The sequence below is a fragment of the Vulpes vulpes genome, chromosome 7 (genome assembly GCF_048418805.1).
Source record: "Vulpes vulpes isolate BD-2025 chromosome 7, VulVul3, whole genome shotgun sequence".
NCBI lineage: Eukaryota > Metazoa > Chordata > Mammalia > Carnivora > Canidae > Vulpes > Vulpes vulpes.
In genome coordinates, this window is record NC_132786.1 from 31,142,969 (window position 1) to 31,164,611 (window position 21,643).

General features: G+C 39.2%; 1 protein-coding gene across 4 annotated transcripts in view; it reads right to left on the bottom strand.

The window, feature by feature from the left end:
* Positions 1-21,643, bottom strand: part of TACC1 (transforming acidic coiled-coil containing protein 1) — a 118,663-nt gene that overhangs the window by 88,194 nt on the left and 8,826 nt on the right. The gene's annotated exons all lie outside the window — the stretch shown is intronic.

The following is a 21,643-nucleotide window of genomic DNA, read 5'->3' on the forward strand; positions in this document are numbered from 1 at the left end:
TCCAAACTCTGTCTTAGGGAAAAATGCACCCTATGCCTCCTATTGCACCTGTGATCCACCTAATGATACACCTAATAACTCCCTTTGCAGAATATTTCATGCCCTTGCTCACCTGTTCCCATCTCCTGCATCGCTCCTCTGCAACCTACCTTTCATCCCAGCGTTTTGTTTTGTTTCCAGGCCCCCCTTCTAGAACACTATCCAGCATCCTGATAGTACATCCTTTTTTCTTATTGCCTGTCTCTTTCATTAGAATGTAAACTCTGCAAAGACAGGGAATTGGTTTTGTTTTCCCGTTCCCCCAACACTACTTGGTGCATAGTGGACACTAACAATTGTCAATAAACGCATTTATCCTACCCCCATGTTACCGTTTTCCTCCCCAGTCTTCCCACACCATGTGTTAATTCCTCTAACATAGCACTTAGCAATCTTACTTTGTAATTATTTCTTTACTTGTCTGTCTTTCCACTAGAATATGAGTTCTATAATCATGAGAACACTTTCTTATCTCTATATGCAACCTTAGTGCCTGTATCCTGCCTTATATACAGTATTTGCTGAATGAATGAATGAATGAATGAATGAGCCTGTGGCAAAGCACACAGAATGGTGTTCAACATTAACTTCGTTCTTGACTTGAAGCTTTAGGCAATAATGATGTATGTGCCTACATTTCAATGTTCCCAGAAAGGGTCAGGAAACTCATAATAGAGACTTCTGTTTACAAAATGGATCTTTTTTTTTATGTCAAATTTTGACTTCCTGTTTATACATTATCTTCACTCTACCATAGCTAGAGAGTTCCTAGGGTAGGGAATGCTGCCACATTGTAGGCATATACAAGCAGAATATTTGGAGATGGGAAAATAAACATTAATTAGTAAAAGTGTAGTGAGACTGGGAATTGAGGTTGTGTGGGAAGGATTTCAAATAGCTCAAGAAAAGTTGACTCTTGGCCGAAGATTTTTTAAAAGCTCACATTCTTCACACATTCTGTCTGAAATGCTTTGGCAATGTGATTGAAGTGCCATTGATAATGCAAACATAAGCCTGCCGGAGCTGTGATCCCTTTGAGAGAAATACTCGGCCTCTTCTCGTGAGAAAAGTCTTTATTCCCAGTGGATCATTCCAAGGGAAAAATGGGAGGGTAAGCAATAGGAGAGGAGGAAAAGGAGGAGAAAATTTTAGAAAATTTAGACAAGGTGGACTATTGGGAAAGTTTTATTATTATTAGTGGAGAAAGGCACAGGGTAACATCACTTAAATTGTTTAAAAGAAAAGGAAGAGAGTAAAGCCCACACCTTATAGTGATGCAGAGAAATCAAGGTAATGAAGAGAAAAAGAAGTTTGCAAAATAATGTGAAAGTTTGTATCTAGGGGGCCAAAGAGCATCTCTGCATAGATGCTTGTGTTTACTTATTTTGCTGCCTTGGCTGCTACAGAGACATGGGTGGCTGGGGTGCCAGACCCAGGGGAGTGAAGACAGTGAAGGAGAAGTCTTATCTTTGGAAAGTCAACATATGAGGGCTTTTCAGAGAAAATGCCCAAGATAGACCTGAGAGACCAAAACATCCCTCTCCCCCCTCAACGTATAGAGATTGGCTCTTCACATAGAAGCAGAGCCAAGTTCTATTTCCCCATCTCAGAGACTGGCTGCAGATCTCCAACAAAGGAATAGGTTATGGGATATGTGCAGATCCTCTGCTTAATGTCTTTTGGCTTAAAATCCTTCTAACTTTTCATGTTTCAATTAGAAGGCAAAATTTAAAAGCTCAGCATCCCTAATGAAGATATAAAATTGTTACCACGCAATCACGAGTTCTTCTCCGAGGAAAATTATTAAAGAAATGGAACCACCTCCTCTCCCTCCATGTGGTTCTGAAGCTGTGCACTCAAAGGCCATTTATAAGTTGTGGATGACCCTGCTGTCATCTGACCCATTGGCAGAGCAAGTTATGCCAGTTCTAGGGCTCAGAGCTATTCACACAGCTGAGGAGTTGTCCTTCAAGGGGAGGGCAGGAGGATGACAGCTGTACACCAATTGCTATTGCATTTGACACAGAATAAAGGGAGAATAGAAACTTCTGACTGTTTTATGGTGTCCTGTAGTTTCTGCCTAACACAACCAAAGAAGAAAAAGAAAGGGAAGAGGAAAAGAGGGAGGCAGCCTGCGTTTTGCAGTCCTTGGGCAGCAGGCTGCTGGACATGATTGCCAGTTGGGATCAAAGGAGATATATGGCCTGTGATGGAGTCTTGGAGGGATAGTATTTGACATCCAGTATTAAGGCTTCCGTTTTGCATTATAATTCTATCAGGAGGCATTTTTTTTAAGTATTGAAAAAATTATAAAGAAAGAAAGTTTAAGAAACTAAAATTTATGACTAACCCCTATACTGCAAAATACACACATCAGTGTCAAACCCTACTCCTAGAATGTTACTTAGGCTCTATAGAAGGATGAGAGCTAACATTTAGTAGATACTGGGAGCCTTGCTTGGTGTTTGATGAAAGTAACCACATTTTGTCCTCATAACACAGGGACATGATAACAACAGTAGGTAATAGTTTTTTGAGTACTTATTATGTGCCAGGCTGTTCTAAGTGCTTTAGATTTATTAATTCATTTGATGTCCATTACAATGTTTATAGGCACTTTTAGTATCCTCAATTTAAAAACAAGCAAAGTGAAGCATGGAAAGGTTAAACATGCCCAAGGCCACATAGTTACAAAATGGCAGAGTTAGGAACAGGGCCCAGTTAGGTTAGCTCCACAGTCATAACATAGAGCTAAGCCTCTATGCTGTATTTCTTTAATTTTTACACTGTGCATCCCATTTGCAGATGAAGAAACTGAGGTTTAGAGAGATAAGTGGCGTATACAGTATTTAAACCCAGTTCTATCTTGATTACAAAGCTTATGTTCAACATGCATTCTTTCCCCCAGCAATCATGCCAAATGAGTATTACCCTTCATAGTAGCCATCTTGGGAAATTACATGCTTATATCAGAGCTGTGCCACCTTTCCTTTTTTGGAAATTATTGAAATATTAATTTATAAGCCAAAAGGATAAAATTCAGTTTACTACATATTGTTAGTAAGGGCCACATACCGTTACTGCAAGAGCCACATGTTTTTCTTGAAATTAGACAGTGTAAGTGCTCCAACATTGTTCTCCTTTTTCAAAATAGTTTTAAATATCCTAGGTTGTCTTCCCATATAAAGTTTAAAATAAATTTGTAAATTTCTTAAAAAAAAAAAAAACCTTCTCTGAATTTCCCCAGGTATTACACCAAATCTATTGACTAATTTAAGGAGGATTGCTCATTTAACAACATTGAAACTTCTAATCCATGAACATGGTATAGCTCTATTTATGGAGACCTTCCTGAATTTCCCATAATGTCTTGTAGCTTTTCAGCCTATAGGTCTTGCACATCTTTTGCTAAACCTATTCCTATATGTTTTTATGCTGTTTTAGATGGTGAAATGAAATTGATTATTGTATGTTATATCCTGCAACCTAGCTAAGTTCATTATTACTTCTAATAGTTTTTTGGGATTCCTTAGGGTTTTTTGTATGTCACTTATAAATAAAGATGGTTTTACTTCTTCCTTTATACTCTATACTCTGTATACCAGTGCCTAGCACTAGCTAGGCAGGTCCATACAATATTAAATAAAGTGGTTAGAGCTAATATCTTAGCCTTTACCCTGATCTTAGGTAGAAAGCATTGAATCATTCACATTGTAGCATGACATTAGCTGTCAGATTTTGTAGATAGCCTTAATCAAGTTGGGAAGTTTGCTTTTATTCACAATTTGTTGAGTTATTTTTAATGATAACAGTTTTGAATTTCAAAAAATGCTATTTCTGTACTTCTTAAAATGATATTTTGTCCTCCTATATTCTATTAATTTATTGAATTACATTGATTTTCAGATGTCAAGCCAAGCTTGCATTGCCCCTTGATTACGGTATATAATCTTTTTATATGCTGCTAGATTTGGTTTGATGATAATATGTTGTTTGAGGATTTTTGCATATATATTCATGAGGGATATTGATCTGTAGTTTTCTTTCTTAAGATGTTTTCACCTGGCTTTGGAATCAGGATAATATGACATCATAAATTGAGTTAGGAAGTGTTTCTTCCTCCTTTATTTTCTGGAAGATTTTTTGTAAGATTGGTATTATTTTTTCTTTAAATGCTTGATAAAATTCACCAGTGAAGCCATCTGAACCAGAAGTTTTCTTTATCAGAATGTTTTAAAATTCCAAATTTCATTTCTTTGTCATAGGGCTGTTGAGAATTCTTGTTCCTTCTTGAGTCAGCTTTGTAATTTACGTCTTTCCCAAAATGTGTCCATTTCACCTAAATGGTCACATTTAATGCATAAAGATGCTCATACTAATAATAATGGAGTGTTTGGGGCACTGGATGGCACCTCAGTTGTTTGGGCATCTGACTCTGGGTTTCTGCTTGGATCATAAGCTTATTGGTAGTAAGATCAAGCCCCGAGTCAGACTCCGTGCTCAGTGGGGAGTCTGCATGAAGATTCTTTCCCTTTGTCCCTCCCCCAACAAATAAATAAATAAATCTAAAAAAATTTTAAAATAATAATGGAGTGTTCTTCTTTTCATGTCTGAAGGATCTATAATGGAGTCCTCTCTTTCATTACTGATATGACAATATCTTTTTTTTTCTTGGTCAGTTGGGATTGAGATTTATGAATTTTATTTGTATTTTCAAATGACCAACTTTTGGTTTTACTAATTTTCCCTTTTTTCCTATTCTCATTTTTTAAAAGATTGATTTATTCATTTATGAGAGAGAGAGAGAGAGGCAGAGACACAGGAGGAGGGAGATGCAGACTCAAACCCAGGACTCCACGATCGGGCCCTGGGCCAAAGGCAGGCGCTAAACCACTGAGCCACCCAGGGATCCCCTCTTCTTTTATCTTATAGGAATTCAAAGTTATAATTTATTTCCCTCTAGGTTCTACTTAGCATATCCCATGAATTTTGATATGTTGTATTTTTATTATCATTCAGTACAAAATATTTTCTAATCTCGTGTGATTTCTTCTTCAAGGTTAAACATGCCCATTCACTCAGTGTTTAGTTTCCAAATATTTATGATATTCCTAGTTATCTTACTGTTCTTAGTTTCCAATTTAATTTAATTGTAGTTAGAAAATAAACTTGAATTTACTGAGATTTGTTTATGGTCCAGAATATGGTCTATCCTGATAAACGTATCATGTACACTTGAAAAGAATGTGCATTTTGCTGTTGTCGGGTGAAGTGTTCTATAAATATCACTTAGGTCAAAGTGGTTGATAGTATATTGCTAACATTTTCTGTCTTTGCTGATTTTTGTTTGTTTATTCTATCAATTTCTTTCTTTTTAAAAAAAAATCTTATTTATTCATGAGAGACACACAGAGAAAGGCAGAGACCTAGGCAGAGGGAGAAACAGGCTCCTCGCAGGGAGCCTGATCCGGGACTCAATCCCAGGACCCCAGGATCATGACCTGAGCCAAAGGCAGACACTCAACCACTGAGCCACCCAGGGGTCCCAACTCTATCAATTTCTGAGAGACATTATAATCTCCAGTTATGATTACATATTTCTTCCTTTGATTCTGTCAATTTTACTTCATGTATTTTTTTAAAAGATTTTATTTATTTATTCATGAGAGACACAGAGAGAGGTGGGGGGTGGCCAGAAACATAGGCAGAGGGAGATGCAGGCTCCATGCAGGGAGCCGGATATGGGACTCGATCCCAGGACTCCAGGATCATGCCCTGGGCCAAAGGCAGGCACCAAACCGCTGAGCCACCCAGGGAGCCCACTTCATGTATTTTGAAGCTATTATTGAGCATGGACAAATTTGTGATTTTTATGTCACCTTGACTAAAACTTTTATTATTCTGAAGTGCCCTTTATCATTGGTAATACACTTTGTTTCAAAATCTATTTTGTATGATACTAATATAGCCACTTCAGCCTTCCTGTGCTTACTATTTACATGATATATCATTTTCTATCCATCTATTTTTGAGCAGTCTCTGACTTTATATTTCAAGTATTTGTTTTTTAAATAGATTATTTTTTAGAGCAGTCCTAGGTCCACAGTTAAATTGAGCAGAAAGTATAGAGAGTTCCCTCCCCCTGAACACACATACCCTCCCCAATATCAACATCCCACACCAGAGTCGTACATATGTTTCAACCAACACTGACATCATTGTTACCCAAAGTCCATAGTTTACATTCGGATTTACACTTGGTATGAGTTTTAACAAACATACAATAACATGTATCCCCCATTGTAGTATCGTACAGAATAGTTTCCCTTTTCTAAAAACCTGCTGTGTTCTGCTCATTCATCCTTTCCCCTACCCCATTCCCTGGCAACCAGATATTTTTACTGTTTTTATAGTTGTGCCTTTTTCAGAATGTTATAATAGAATCAAACAGTATATAGCTTTTCAGAGTGGCTTGTCTCATATGCATTTAAGGTTCCTCTGTGTCTTTTTGGTGGCTTGATAACTCATTTCTTTTCAGCCCTGAATAACATTCCTTGTGTGGATGTACCACAGTTTATTTATCCATTCACCTACTAAAGGACCTCTTGGTTACCTTGGGAGTTTTTGGCAATTATGAATAAAGCGGCTCTAAACATTATGTGAAAATTTTTGTTTATAGAAAAGTTTTCAACTAATTTGGGTAAATGTCAAGAAATGTAATTGCTGGATGGTAAGGGTGTTTATTTGTAAGAAACCACCAAACTGTCTTCCAAAGGAACTGTACGATTTTGCACTCCTACAAGCAATGGATGAGAGTTCCTGTTGATCCGCATCCTCACCAGTATTTAGTGTCACCAGTGTCCTGAATTTTTGCCATTCTAATAGGCATCCAGTGGTATCTATTGTTTTAATTTGTAGACTCCTAATTACATATGATGTGGCACATCTTTCATATTTATTTGCCATCTATATATCTTTTCCAGTGAGGTGTTACATTTGGCTTTTTTGATCCACTTAAGAATAATCACCAATTTTAGTCTTTTGATGAGTGTTTAGGCTATTAACATTTGATGTAATTATTAATATGGTTAATTGGGTTCTATCATTTTATATTTTTGTTGCCAACTTTTCTCTTCTGCTTCTTCATTTCCCATTTCCTGCCTTTTTTGGTATTACTTTAATATTTTATAAATATTCCATTTTAGTTTTATTGATGGTTCTTTAGCTATGGTGTCTGCATTTTTATATTAATGGTTGACCTATAAATTACAAAATACATCCTTAACTTTTCATAGCCCATTAAAGTTAATAATGTACTTCTTCATGCAAATTCTAGAAATGAAAAGTGTAATTCTTAAAAGAATTGAGCAGATAGACTTAACAACCAAATGGATATGTTAAATGAAAGAATAAGTAAACTTTAAGATAGATCAACCAAAATTACTCAAGATGAGTAACAGGAAAAAATATCAAAAATAAAATGAACAGGGGTGCCTGAGTGGCTCAATTGGTTAAGCGTCTGTGTTGGGCGCAGGTCATGATCCCAGGGTCCTGAAATCTGCCCACATTGGGCTCCCTGCTCTGCTTCTCCCTCTCCCTCTAACCCTTTCCCCTGCCCCATGCTCTCACTTGCACATGCTCTCTCTCTCTCTCTCTCTCTCATGTGTGTTGTGCTCTCTCTCATAGAAATAAATAAAATCTTTTAAAAAATTAAATGAACAAAATCTTAGGGACTTGTTAGATGATATCAAACAGTAAACATACATCTGATTGGAATTGCAGAAGGAGAGAAGAAAATGGAGTGGAAAAATATTTGAAGAAATGACAACCAAATGCTTCCCAAATGTAATAAAAGTCAGAAATCTGCAGACACAAGATGCTGGAAAAACACCAAGTAAAATAAACACAAAATAAAAGTAAAATAAAAGTCTACTCTAAGGCACACCTTACTCAAAATGTTAAAAACCTGGAATGCAGAAAGAAAGCAACACATTAAAAGGGATTTCCTTTTGGTTCTTTTTTATGGTTTTAATTTCTCCACTGAAACTTTCCATTTCTCTGTTGAGATTCTGATTCATTGAAAACAAGCGTTTTTTTCCTCAATTTTCTTTGCTTCATTTGCTTCATTTACTTTAGCTGTAAAGTCTTTTAAAACTATAAAAACACTTAAGAATCCTGTGTTTTAAGATTCCCACATCTTATTCATCTTCGGGTTAGATCTGGTTGACTTTGAAGGATGTGTTTCAGCTTCATGGTTCTTTACCTGTTAGGTAACTTTGGACTGCAGCTTGGACCTCATGAAGGCTAAGTTGCAGAGATTTCAGATTCCATTATTTTTCTCTGATGAGAGTTGCTTTTCCTTTGTTTGAGCAAATTATTTTCTTGCTAGGCTTGAACTGCGAACTGTTTCTTGGGTGGCAGCTCCAGCCTGAGTGTAGATCTTTTTGTCTAGCTCAACTGCTTTGAGTGTGTTCTGCATGTATGTGGTTCAGCAGTTGATTAGAAATTTGGTCGGCGGGGTGGGGTGTCTCCTTTTTAATAGTTTCCTTACTGGGTTCTCCCACTTTTTCAGCATTCGTGATGCTCTGACCTGACTTTTTATTCCCTAGGACAGCAAGACTGTAGAGTTTTTAATGTTGCCCCTCTATTACACAAGCCACTTTGTAAGCTACAATTAGCTTCAGGCTAAAAGTTGTGGTGGTGGAGGCCTTACTTGTATGACTCCTCATCCCCTCCCCTCCAAGCTCACATGCCACACCAGAATCTATTTACTTCTGTTTCCTCTTCAGTACCCTCAGGTAGTCAATTTATATATTGTGTTCAAGTCTTAGAGTAATTTTCTGCAAAGATGGTCATAATAACCAGAATGGTCCATAATATCCAGGGGTAGAAGCCCATATGTTGTTCTTATGAGATGATAATGCTCAGCTTTATCACCCATCTTGCTCATCACAGTTGTCCTGAGTGGGCCCAGTTTCAAAAATCAAATCTACCTCCACAAGATGAAGATTCATTTAGAATACTGAAAATAATTTGCTATGTGTCCTGAAGACAATTTTAAGGGATAAGCACCCAAAGGAGTTGAATAATGGAAGCATAATTGCAGTAAGTCTATAATATCTTAAGGTGACAAAAATTAATATTCCCTAATAACTTTTTCTTTTCTTAGTCAAAACAAATAAAAAACAACCTTGACTTTTAGCTATTATGAATAACAGCTGTGTTTCCCGGTCTCCATCGCACATGGGTATGGCAATGTAACTAAGTGTTGGTCAATGGGATAAAAAGAAAAGTGCCAAGTTCAACTTACATGAAGTGTCATTATTAGGGGTGGGGTGGGAAGGTACTATTGTCTGAATATTTTGTCTCCCTTAAATTCATATGTTGAATAACCCCCAAGAGTGATGGTATTAAGAGATGGAAACTTTGGGGAGTGCTTAAATCATGAGGGTGGAGCGCTCATGAATGAGATTAGTGCCCTTGTAAAAGAGACTCCAGAGAGATTCCTTGCCCCTTCCACTATTTGAGGACAACAGCTCGAAAGCATCTGCCATGAATTCAGAAGAGGGCCCTCACCAGAGTACAACCTGATCTTGGACTTTCAGCTTCCAAAACTGTGAGAAATACATTTATAAGCTACACAGCCTGTTGTATTTTGTTATAGCAGCCCAAATAGACTAAGGCAGGAGGTGGGCCCTTTCTGGCCCTTTCTTTTCCCTGCTGGCTGGAATGTGGATAGGATGGCTCAATTCACGTGGCCATATTTCTTCCTGAGGTGGAAGGAGCCTGAATCTGTGACACCACAGAGCCCCCAAGTCTGTGCCACAGACTTTTTATGTGAGAGAAAAAATAAACCACTATTATTTTAGATTTCTGTAAACCTCAGCCAAAGCAAATCCTAATGAATATTCTGGTCATCAAATTGTAGAGAACAAAAGTCCTATTACGTTGTACTTGAGCCATCTGTACTGGAAGGACTGTATTACTGAGTGACCCTGTCAGCAATCATTCTACCTATTCCTTAGATAAAGAGTATGTGTAAATTAGGGGCACCTGGGTGGCTCAGTCAGTTAAGCATCTGCCAACTTTGGGTTCTGGTTCAGGTGGCTCAGGTCCTGATCTCAGGGTCGTGAGATCGAGCCAGGCAGTGGGGTCTGTACTCTGCAGAGTCTGCTTGTCCCTCTCCCTCTGCTCCTCCCCCTAATCTCTCTCTCTCTCTCAAATAAATAAATAAAATATACACTTTTAAGATTTTATGTATTTATTCATGAGAGACACACAGAGAGAGAGACATAGGCAGAGGGAGAAGCAGGCCCTCTGTGGGGAGCCCGATGTGGGACTTGATCCCAGGACCCCGGCATCACACCCTGAACCAAAGGCAGACGCTCAGTCACTGAGCCACCCAGGTGCCCCATAAATAAAATCTTAAAAAAAAAAAAGACTGTGTAAAAATTCACCCCTAACCCTAGTACTTCCCAGGGCTGAAGGGCAGCTCCTGCTGAATGCGTCCATAAAACCTACCCCCAGCCATCACTGCCATCGACACAAATCTATACTCTATCCCAAATAAACTTCCTCTAGCTGGATATTTCCATTCTCTTCTCCCTCCGTCCTGCCCTGAATGATTCATTCATTCATTCACTCATTCATTCAACAAATACATACAGACACCTACCTTGATGTCTATCTTACTCTGAAATCATCTTTGCAAAAATGTTGGAGAAGGTAGAGAGTGGCCTGAGACCTGCTATCAGCCTCACAATGACCCTTCTGACCCTCATTCCACCTCACATCATTGTTGTGGCACTGCCTAACCATAACAACAACAACAAAAAAAGTCAAAACTAAGAGTCTGATTCCTAGGACTGAGCTGGAAAGGACCTTAAAGATCATCCAGTTCAAGCTTCTTTTATTTATTTATTTTTTTTAAGAGTTTATTTATTTGACAAAGAATGAGCACAAGCAGAAGAAGAGGGAGAAGCAGAGTCTCCACTAAGCAGGGAGCCTGATGTGGGGCTTGATCCCAGGACCCCAGGATCATGACCTGAGACAAGGCAGACGCTTAACCAACTGAGCCACCCAGGCGCCCCCAGCTTCTTTTATTAATGTAACTGAGCCAAGGCCTGAAACGCCTGAGACTTCCCCAAGGTTCCAGAGATATGCCAAGGCTGCAACCAGGACTCATATTTCTCCACCCCACCCAGTTCTTTGTTCTTTCCTCCCTTCTCATTTCTTTCATCCCTACTTAATCCAAATACAAAGATTACATATCTATTACTTTGATGAGAAAATATGAAAATTTTCCATTAAAAACCACCCCAATTATATACCATGTCAAAGAAAGAAATTACCTTTGGTGATTTGTCTTTGAATTTATTCTCAGTTTACTCTGAAGAGTGAACATGCCAGCAACCCAGACCAAGACCTTTGCTCTGGCTGGAGCCCTTGGGACTGAAGAAAATTAAGTCAGGTGAAAGTCGCATGCTTACTTATAAGGTAGGTTTTCAGTGCAAGTTTCCAGCCAAAAGCCTTTGCCTAAGGCTAATTCTCAGAAATTCCTCCACGGTTCCACCACTCCGTGTAGGACTGTTCTCTTACACTTTGTGCTAGCAAAGCTGAATTATGGCACACAAACACACGCACGCACACACACAGACGCACACACACAGTCTTTGTTCCCTCTATTCAAGGTGATACAACCGTCATCCATAATAAGTGGGCAGTTTCCAGAAGAAAGCTTGTGTTTCAGACCTGTGATGCTGCCCTCTTCCTGTGGGAACAGCTGCCAAGTTCACAATTTCAATCTGTATTCTCCAGGAGAGCAATGAAAGCACTTAAAAAAAAAATTCTTTTGCTTTTTATTTCATTTATCATTTCTATTCTTACATAATGGCTCAGGGACTATATCCTTTGTGTTCTTTCTATTGATTTTGTTTTTAAAGCAGGATTTTTTTGTGTGTGCCCTGGAATTGTCTTCAGAGACAGAACCTACCTATAATTCAAACATCCTTGGGCAGCCTGGTGGCTCGCCTTTGGCCCGGGGCCTGATCCTGGAGACCCGGGATCGGTCCCACGTTGGGCTCCCTGCGTGGAGCCTGCTTCTCCCTCTCTCTGCCTCTCTCTGTGTGTCTCTCATGAATAAATAAATACAATCTTTAAAAAAAAAAAAAACATCCTGGAATCAGTAACCTCAAGTGTCTTCTTGGAACATTAACTCTTGGCACTTTTTTGTGTCTCATCTAACTCGGGGGTAGTGACCTGGAGCAACCTTTGGGTATTTATTTTTTAAGTAATCCCTATACCTTACATGGAGCTCCAAATCAAAACCCCGAGATCAAGAATCATGTGCTCTACCGACCAAGCCCGCCAGGCGCCCCGACCTCTAGGTATTTATTTATTTATTTATTTATTTATTTATTTATTTATTATTTTTTTATTTTTTTACCTCTAGGTATTTAAACATGGATTCCAACCCCACTGTCTGGTGCTGAGGGTTGGAGAATAGGGAAAATATACTGTATTTCTACTCTCTGAACCAGCAGGTTCCAACTTTAGTCATTGCACCAAGAAATGAAAAAGTGGATAGAAAAAAACAGATGGTTGGCAACTTGTGAGCATTAAATTTGGAATTAAAAATCAGTATGATGGTCCATTGTATCAAAATAGCAGCTTAAATATTTTAAAAACAACAACAACAACAACGCTATTGTGTTCTGGCTAGGCAAACCAACAGGACGTATGGAGTTTAAAAATGCTGCAAAGCAGAAGTAAACATTCCAGGGAAATCTCTAAAGAGCAAAAAGTAAATATAAAACGTTTTTTGGCTTAGAAGTTGACTGTCCTTAGAGGGCATGTCGGGACCTTAATTATTTATCTTAGGACATTTGCGAGCCAGCCAGAGCTGCCAAGTTACAAGAATAAAACAGGCTTTGAACCATAAGCAGGTTAAACACAAAGATTAAGTGCAGGTAGAACAAAACATCAGAGCCACTCTTTCCTCAAGAAGTTTGAAAGCTTTCCACCTTCCTACAAAGAAAGGCTAGAATTGCACTGGAATGATGGGTACCTGCCAGTGAAACTCTAGGGCTACCCACGGGAGTTGGGATGGAAGAAAATAAAAATATGACACCTTGCCAGATGTAGTATAGGCATTGATCAGCAGGGAGTGCTGTTGTTTACCTTTTCCCGTGCTCCACGGAGGGGTGGTATCAGGCCAGGATTTGCTTTGCGTAGTCTTAACTTTGAATTTTTTCGACTTTCTTGCCTGTGCTCTCAAGTGTTTGATCTGCGTTCAACTCAGTCATCCACGTTGCTATTGATTAGTATCAATGTATTAGTATAACAATGGTTATAGTTAACCATTTTCTTGAGCATCTGAGATCCAAAAGGTGTGGACAGCACAGGTGGAAGCTATAGATTCCATCATCTGGCTCCTCAGTCCCTCCATGAATAGACCCTGGGAGGAAGGGACTGATCCTACCTCTAGGACACAACAGGGCATAAGACGGTCAGTGCAAGAAGGGAAACAGAGGATTGAGCAGGTTGAAATGAATGCGGGAAACATACCTGGATTGCCTGGATCAAAGCATGCTGAGAGACAGTCATAAGGCTCAAGAGCTGAAAGGGGGCAATGGGATTATCTGATTCCAAATCCCACCAGATTCAGGAATCCTCTGCTTGAGAATCATGACCAACAGTCAGCCAACCTCTATTGCAATTTTCGAAGATACTTTTGGCAGACAAAGAATTGCAGCCCTCAGATCTCTTTCCAAGAAAGGACTTAGCAACCCAGCTTCAAGGAATGTGGTTAGCTGATAACCTCCAGCTGTTGGTGCCTTCAGCTCCACCTCAGCTCAAAAGCTGAGAGTTCCCAGCCAATGGCTGAGCAAAGTCGTGGAACCAAGGCCTGACCACTCCTGCCCAGCATGGCACTCCTCTTAGAGCACAAATGTTTGCTTTGGAGCTCCTCACTGGCCTGGCAGAGACTTAGAACTGCAGTCTGAAGGTTCTCTTGCCCCACCTTGCTTTCTCTTCTGTCCAAATGTTACTCCTCAATAAGCCTTAATACATGGAGCACAGGGGATTTTTTTTTTTTTTTTAGGGCGTGAGCTATTGTTTTTAATTTTTTTTTTTTAATTCAGTAAACTCAACCCACAACATTGGGCTTGAACTCATGACCCCAAGACTAAGAGTCACATGCTCTTCTGACTGAGCCAGCCAGGTGCCCAGGGCATAAACTATTCTTTATGATACTATAATGGTGGAAACATGACACTACACATTTGTCAAAACCCATATAATTTTACAGCACAAAAAGTGAACCTTAATGTAAACATTAAGGAAAAATCACTTAGGAGGTCAAGAGATCCCAGGATGGGATGCAGATTGACAAAATAATCTAACTGTATTACAAATCTACAAAACACCTTTACTTGAAGTATTGAGGGGAAAAGGGTGCTGACCTATGTAACTTTGGAAACAAGTGGAGTCTATAAGACTAAAGGTCAAAGAAACTACACATTAAGCACTGTATTCCAGCTGATAAAGTTGTTTCCCTTGGGAGCACATATTCATAAAGTCTAATACCACTATCCATGTATATTGCAATTGAACAATGAAGTAAATGGATGGAAGGTGGTGGGAGCCAGGTTTCTCGACTGAAGTAGGAAGTTACTAGTAAGCAAAGGAGGTCTAGAAGGAGCCATGTGGTTATAGATTAGAGCTGGAGACATGAGTATGAATCCACATTTTGTTCCATATAGATTCAGATGGTTACATATAGAAATATTTATAAATATGTGTATATACATAGCTGAGTATACACACATGTATCTTGCTCTATTAGCTGAGGGGGCGTTTTTACGGTGCAACAGCACCTCAGTAGCAACAAGTATATATATATATATATATAGCATCCAGAGCTTGGTTTTTGGTTTTCAATTCCTTTCTCCAATAAAAGGAACCAGGGCTACTTGGAGAAATGGGTAATTCTAGGACTGGGGCAAGAAATGTATAGATGATGGAGCATCTTATACTGCCAGAAATTAAGAGGTGTTCAAGAAAGAAACAAACACAGCACCAAAACCCATGCTGATAGAAGTATAACATGGAGACATAGACGCCAACTGAAAGAGTTTCTGATCGTCAAAGCTGGAACAAATTGGGAAATGAAATTATTAAATTAGAGTTGGGTTATAACCTGAAGTATGAAATCATTATGCATAAGTTTCTACAATATAAGTAAACAATTTAACAAATAAATAAATGAAAAGACAAATGTTTCATGAAGAAAAATTCCAAATCACTTATATAGACACCCCAATCTCAATGAGGCAATTCTTTTTATTTTTTAAGTCTATTTATATATTTATGATAGTCACACACAGAGAGAGAGGCAGAGACACAGGCAGAGGGAGAAGCAGGCTCCATGCACCAGGAGCCCGACGTGGGATTCGATCCCGGGTCTCCAGGATTGCGCCCTGGGCCAAAGGCAGGCGCCAAACTGCTGCGCCACCCAGGGATCCCTCAATGAGGCAATTCTTAACTCTCTACTCTTTAAGCATGGGCAGCACATAGTAACTTCCAAAGAGTACCATATGGACAGAGGAAAACAAGAATTGCAGTGAAGAGTGAAAGGGAATATAAAGGAAGGGAAAAGAAATGTTGGGAAATATCAGGAAGGGAGACGGAACATAAAGACTCCTAACTCGGGGAAACGAACTAGGGGTGGTGGAAGGGGAGGAGGGCGGGTGTTGGAGGGGAATGGGTGACGGGCACTGAGGTGGACACTTGACGGGATGAGCACTGGGTGTTTTTCTGTATGTTGGTAAATTGAACACCAATAAAAGTTAATTAAAAAAAAAAAAAAAGAATTGCAGTGAAGAAATCTGACAAACACTGCCTCAGCCATGTGATCAAGGTAGACACCAATAGTGATAAGTCATGTTGACAGTACGTATCCTTGATATGATGCAAGGAAACAGTACTTTACTTCTGTGGTCGTCCTTCTAAAAACCCATAACCACAGTGTAATCATGAGAAAAACATAACACAAATTCCAATAGAGACATTTTACAAAATATGGGATCAACAGTCCTCAAAGCTTCCTGGGTTGTCAAAAACAAGAGAAGTCTGAGAAACTGTCAAACTAAAAGTAACCAGAGGAGTTATAACTACTAAATGCAATATGGCACTCTCAATGGGATCTTGGAACAGAAAGTGGACATTAGGTAAAAACTAAAGAAATTAAATAAAGTATGGACTTCAGTTAATAATAATGAATCAATACTGGTTCATTAATTGTGACATAGGTAGCACACAAATGTTAATGTTAATTACAGAGAATTCTGGATGTGGGTTATATTGGAAAACTATACTACCTTCATAATTTTTCTGTAAATCTACAACTATTGTAAAATAAAAGGCTTGTTTTTAAAAACACTCCCTTATATTGTTAAAATTAACTTCCTTATGTTTAGCTAACATCTGCCTGCCAAGAATCTTTACCACCTTTAGTGATGTTTGAAGATCTTCTGCCTAGATCCCTCCTACCCTAGATCTTCATGTGGCTGCCTTGGTTGTCATTCAGGACTCACCTCAAATATCATCACCTCTGTGACGGTGCTTCTAACTACTCAGTCTGAAGAAGCATCTCCACTCCCATCATCTTACCTTGTCTTGGTTTCTGTTGAAATTATTTTTATTTTACGTATTGCCTCATAACCAGCCCCTCCCATGAGGACCAGAACCTCATTCTTGCCCACAGCAATCTTCGTAAGAACCTAGAAGAGTCTAGGAATACCGTGAGCACTCAAAAAGATTTATTAGTTGAATGAACAAATTAAAAAATTGGTCTACTGGGATCCCTGGGTGGTGCAGCGGTTTAGCGCCTGCTTTTGGCCCAGGGCGCGATCCTGGAGACCCGGGATCGAATCCCACGTCGGGCTCCCGGTGCATGGAGCCTGCTTCTCCCTCTGCCTGTGTCTCTGCCTCTCTCTCTCTCTCTCTCTGTGACTATCATAAATAAATACAAAAAAAAAATTAAAAAAAAATTGGTCTACTTTCTTCTACTTTGGTCTAGTTCTTCGAATATATGGATTTGCAGTCCTCTAAGTTTTCTTTAGTTCAAGCTGGAAACCTCTAGATTCTTCACATGTGTCTCACTTGACATAGGCAACTGGTACTGGATGATAATACAATAGCAATAAAATTATTTATTAACTTATTTAGTGCTTTTTCATATACTGTGAACTGTGGTAAGTAAGCACTTTTAAAACAGCTTCTCTTTTATCTGCACAAAATTTATGCTCCATAAGTCAGTCATTGTTGGATAATTTCTGGAATGTCATTATCCCCCTTAGAAATAGCCCCAAATCTGGACTTCACTGACTAAATGCATTCTGGACGGAGGAACCATTACCTTCTCTGATGTCTTTATCTATCAACATGACCTATTTGGGGGATCGGTTTGCTTAAGCAACATTGAAGCCATGCTTTTACTGTTGTCCTCTAGCCAGTGATGATCATCACACTGGTCTGTGATGAGATAAGGAGCTTGTAGCAGAATGTAAATCAACCACATCATGAAGGACACTGTTTAGCTCTGCTGGTTTGTCTTTCAGAGCAAGACCTTCTCAATGAAGGAAGCTGTGTGTTGGTTTATATTGATACCAGCTCTTCATCTTGTTGTGGACTCTGAGTGGCAGTGATCTAAGCCTCAATTCTCATCGTTTTCTTATTTTGTGTCATAACAGACAATATCTAGTGCATTCCTGCTGCCTACCAACTTCTAGCAAATGGAATACTCAGGGTAGAAATCCCACAAAGAAAACCCGAAGATTGCCCAGAAGGAAGGCAGTTAGTGAGAGGGTGTGAGAAGAAGGTGAGAAGATGGCATAATGGAAAAGTCCTTAGACTAAGTCCTATAACCTCTATTTTAGTCCTGGATCTGTCATTCACAAGCTGTGGGTAGGGAAATTTCCCTCTCTGGGTCTCATTTTCCTCATCTGGAAAGAAGGTGATGGAGCTAAGTAATTTCTTTCAGTTTTGTGCTTGGATTTGAAATCCTTGAGTCAAATGACTTCCACATACTAAATGTCCCCAGGCTAAGCCTTTCCACAACTTGCGTGTCCCCATCACATCTGCCACCATTTTGTTTCCCACAACATTTTGCTTGGTGACTACACAACCAACTTTAGAATGGGAAGGTCACAGTGAGATCCAGCAGCCAGGCCCAAAAATAAGGGAATTAGAATCTAGGGACTGAAAGGCATCTTCAGCAATATGTGTCTCCCAATGATGGAGGAATGCTTTAGTCAAACATAGAGGTATCAATAAATGCATGCACTAAAATTGTTCTGGAATTTTCTGGTCCTGCATGTAAAGGGGTTGGAAGTTACTACTCTGTCCTAACAGCAAATAAAAATCTGAACAGACTGAAAAATCAACAACTCTTCTTGGATCTGTAAGAGAGGGAAGGATACAGGACAAACCACTGCACCCAAGATTAGACGGACAAGTAAGTGCGGAAAGTCATTGCTTACCAGAGCAGAGATTCATAAGCAGAATCACCATGGGAATCATTTAGATATCCACAAATTGATTTTAAAGTTTATATGGAGGGCGCCTGGGTGGCTCAGTGGTTGAGCTTCTGCGTTTGGCTCAGGTTGTGATCCTGGAGACCCGGGATCAAGTCCCACATCGGGCTCCCTACATGGAGCCTACTTCTCCCTCCACCTGTGTCTCTGCCTCTCTCTCTCTCTCTCTCTCTCTCTCTGTGTGTGTGTGTGTGTGTCTCATGAATAAATAAAGAAAATTTTTTTTAAAAAAATAAAGTTTATATGGAGAGGCACAAGGCCCACAATGGCCAACATGATTTTGAAGGACAGGAACAAAGTGGTAGGACAGATACTACCTGATTTCAAGACTTATTATAAAGCTACAGTACTCAAGACAGTGTGGTATTGGTGAAAGAATAGACAAATAAATCAATAGAACATAACAGAGAACACAGAAATAGAGCCACATACAAATAGACCCATACATTCAGTCAAAGGAGCAAAGGCAAGACAATAGAGCAAATATAGTCTTTTCAACAAATGTGCTGGAACAAATGGACCTTATACCCTACACAAAACTGCCTCAAAATGGATCACAGACCTAAATGTAAAATGCAAAATGGGGCACTTGGGTGGTTGAGTTGGTTAAGCATCTGCCTTCAGCTAAGGTCATGATCTCAGGGTCCTGGGATCAGCCCCAAGTCAGGCTCCCTGCTCAGCGGGGAGTCTGCTTGTCCCTCTGTCCCTCCCACTGCTTGTTCTCTCTTTCTCTCTCTCTCTCTCTCTCTCTCTTTCTGCCTCAAATAAATAAGGAAATCTTTCAAAATAAAATAAAATGCAAAATTATAAAACATCTAAAAATAATATAGGAGAAAATCTAGATGACATTGGGTGTGGAGACGACTTTTTGATACAACACTGAAGATACAATGCATGAAAGAAATTATTAATAATTTGGACTCATTAAAATTAAATTTTTTCTGCTCTGGGAAAGACACTGTCTAGAGAATGAGAACATAGGCCATAGACTGGGATAAAATATATGCAAAGGACGTACCTTTTTTTTAAAGTTTACTTATTTTTTAGTGATGTCTACACCCAACATGAGGCTTTAACACACAACCCCGAGAGATTTAAAAGTCACATGCTCTTCTGAGTGAGCCAGCCAGGTGCCCTACAAATGACACATCTGATAAAGGATTGTTATCTAAAATTTATGAAGAGGGGCCCCTGGGTGGCGCAGTTGAGCATCTGCTTTTGGCTCAGGTAGGGATCCCAGGGGTTCTGGGATTGAGTCCTGGCATCAGGCTCTCCGCAGGGAGCCTGTTTCTCCCTCTGCCTATGCCTCTGCCTCTCTCTGTGTCTCTCATGAATAAATAAATAAAATAAAATATAAATAAATAAATAAATAAATAAGATAAAATTCATGAAGAACTCTTAAAACTCAACAATAAAGAAACCAGGAACCATTAAAAAATGAGCCAAAGACCATAACAGACATTTCAATCAAGAAGCTATGCAGATGGCAAATAAGCATTTGAAAAGATGCTCCATGTCATACATTATCAGAAAAATGCAAATTAAAACAACAAGATACCACTACACACTTATGAGAGTGGTCAAAATCTGGAACACTGACAACACCAAATGCTGGTGAGGATATGGAGCAACAGAAACTTTCATACACTGCTAGTGAGAAAGTAAAATGGAACAGCCACCTTGGAAGACAACTGGCAATTGTCTTGGCAATTTCACATAAAACTAAATGTACTCTTACCACACAATCTAGCAATCATATCCCTTGGTATTTTTTTTTATTTTTTATTTTTTATTTTTATTTACTTATGATAGTCGCAGAGAGAGAGAGAGAGGCAGAGACACAGGCAGAGGGAGAAGCAGGCTCCATGCACCAGGAGCCTGATGTGGGATTCGATCCCGGGTCTCCAGGATCGCGCCCTGGGCCGAAGGCAGGCGCCAAACCGCTGCGCCACCCAGAGATCCCCTATTCCTTGGTATTAATCGAATGGAGCTGAAAACTTATATCCATACAAAAATGCACACATACGTTTATAGCATCTTTATTCATAATTGCCAAAACCTGAAAGCAACCAGGATGTCCTTTAGTAGGTGAATTAATAAATAAATTGTGGTAATCCAGATAATGGAATATTTTTCAGGGCTAAAAAAGAAATGAGCTATGAAAAGACATTGAGAAACCTTAACTACATATTACTAAGTGAAAGAAGCCATTGAAAAGACTAAATGCTAACATGATTCCAACTATGGGGACATTCTGGAAAGGGCAAAAACTGTGGAGATAGTAAAAAGATCAATGGTTGCCAGGGTAGGGGGGTGTGAGGAGAGATAGATAGGCAGTGCATAGAGGATTTTTAGGGCAGTGAAAATACTCCCTATGAGTATAATGATGGATGTAAGTCATTATATATTTGTCCAAATGCATAGAATGTACACCACCATAGAATGAGCCCCAAGGTAAACAGTGGACTTTATGTGATAATGATGTGTCAATGTAGGTTCATCGTTGACAAAAACGGACCATTCTGGTGAGTGTTTTTGATAATGGTGGAGGCTATGCATGTGTGGGGGCAGGAAGCATGTGGGAAATCTCTATTCCTTCTCCTCAAGTTTTTCATTAACCTAAATCTACTCTAAAATAATAAGATTTTTTTAAAAATTGTTCTGAAGGGATTCATTGGTACCTCTCTCACTCTCTGTAGTAAGCTGAATAATGAATGACCCCAAAGATATCAGGTCCCACTACCTGCAACCTATGACCTTATGGTGACCTTATTTAGAAAAATGTTATTTTATTTGCAATTGTAATTAAGGATTTTGAAATGGACATATTATCTTCTATTATCTGGGTGGGCCCTACATGCAGTCACAAGAGCCCTTATAAGAGGGAAGCAGAGAAAGATTTCACACACAGAAGAGGAATAGGCAATGTGACCACAGAAGCAGATAACTGAAGTGATGCGGCCACAAGCTAAGGAATAGTGGCCACCACTAGAAGCTGAAAAGGCAAG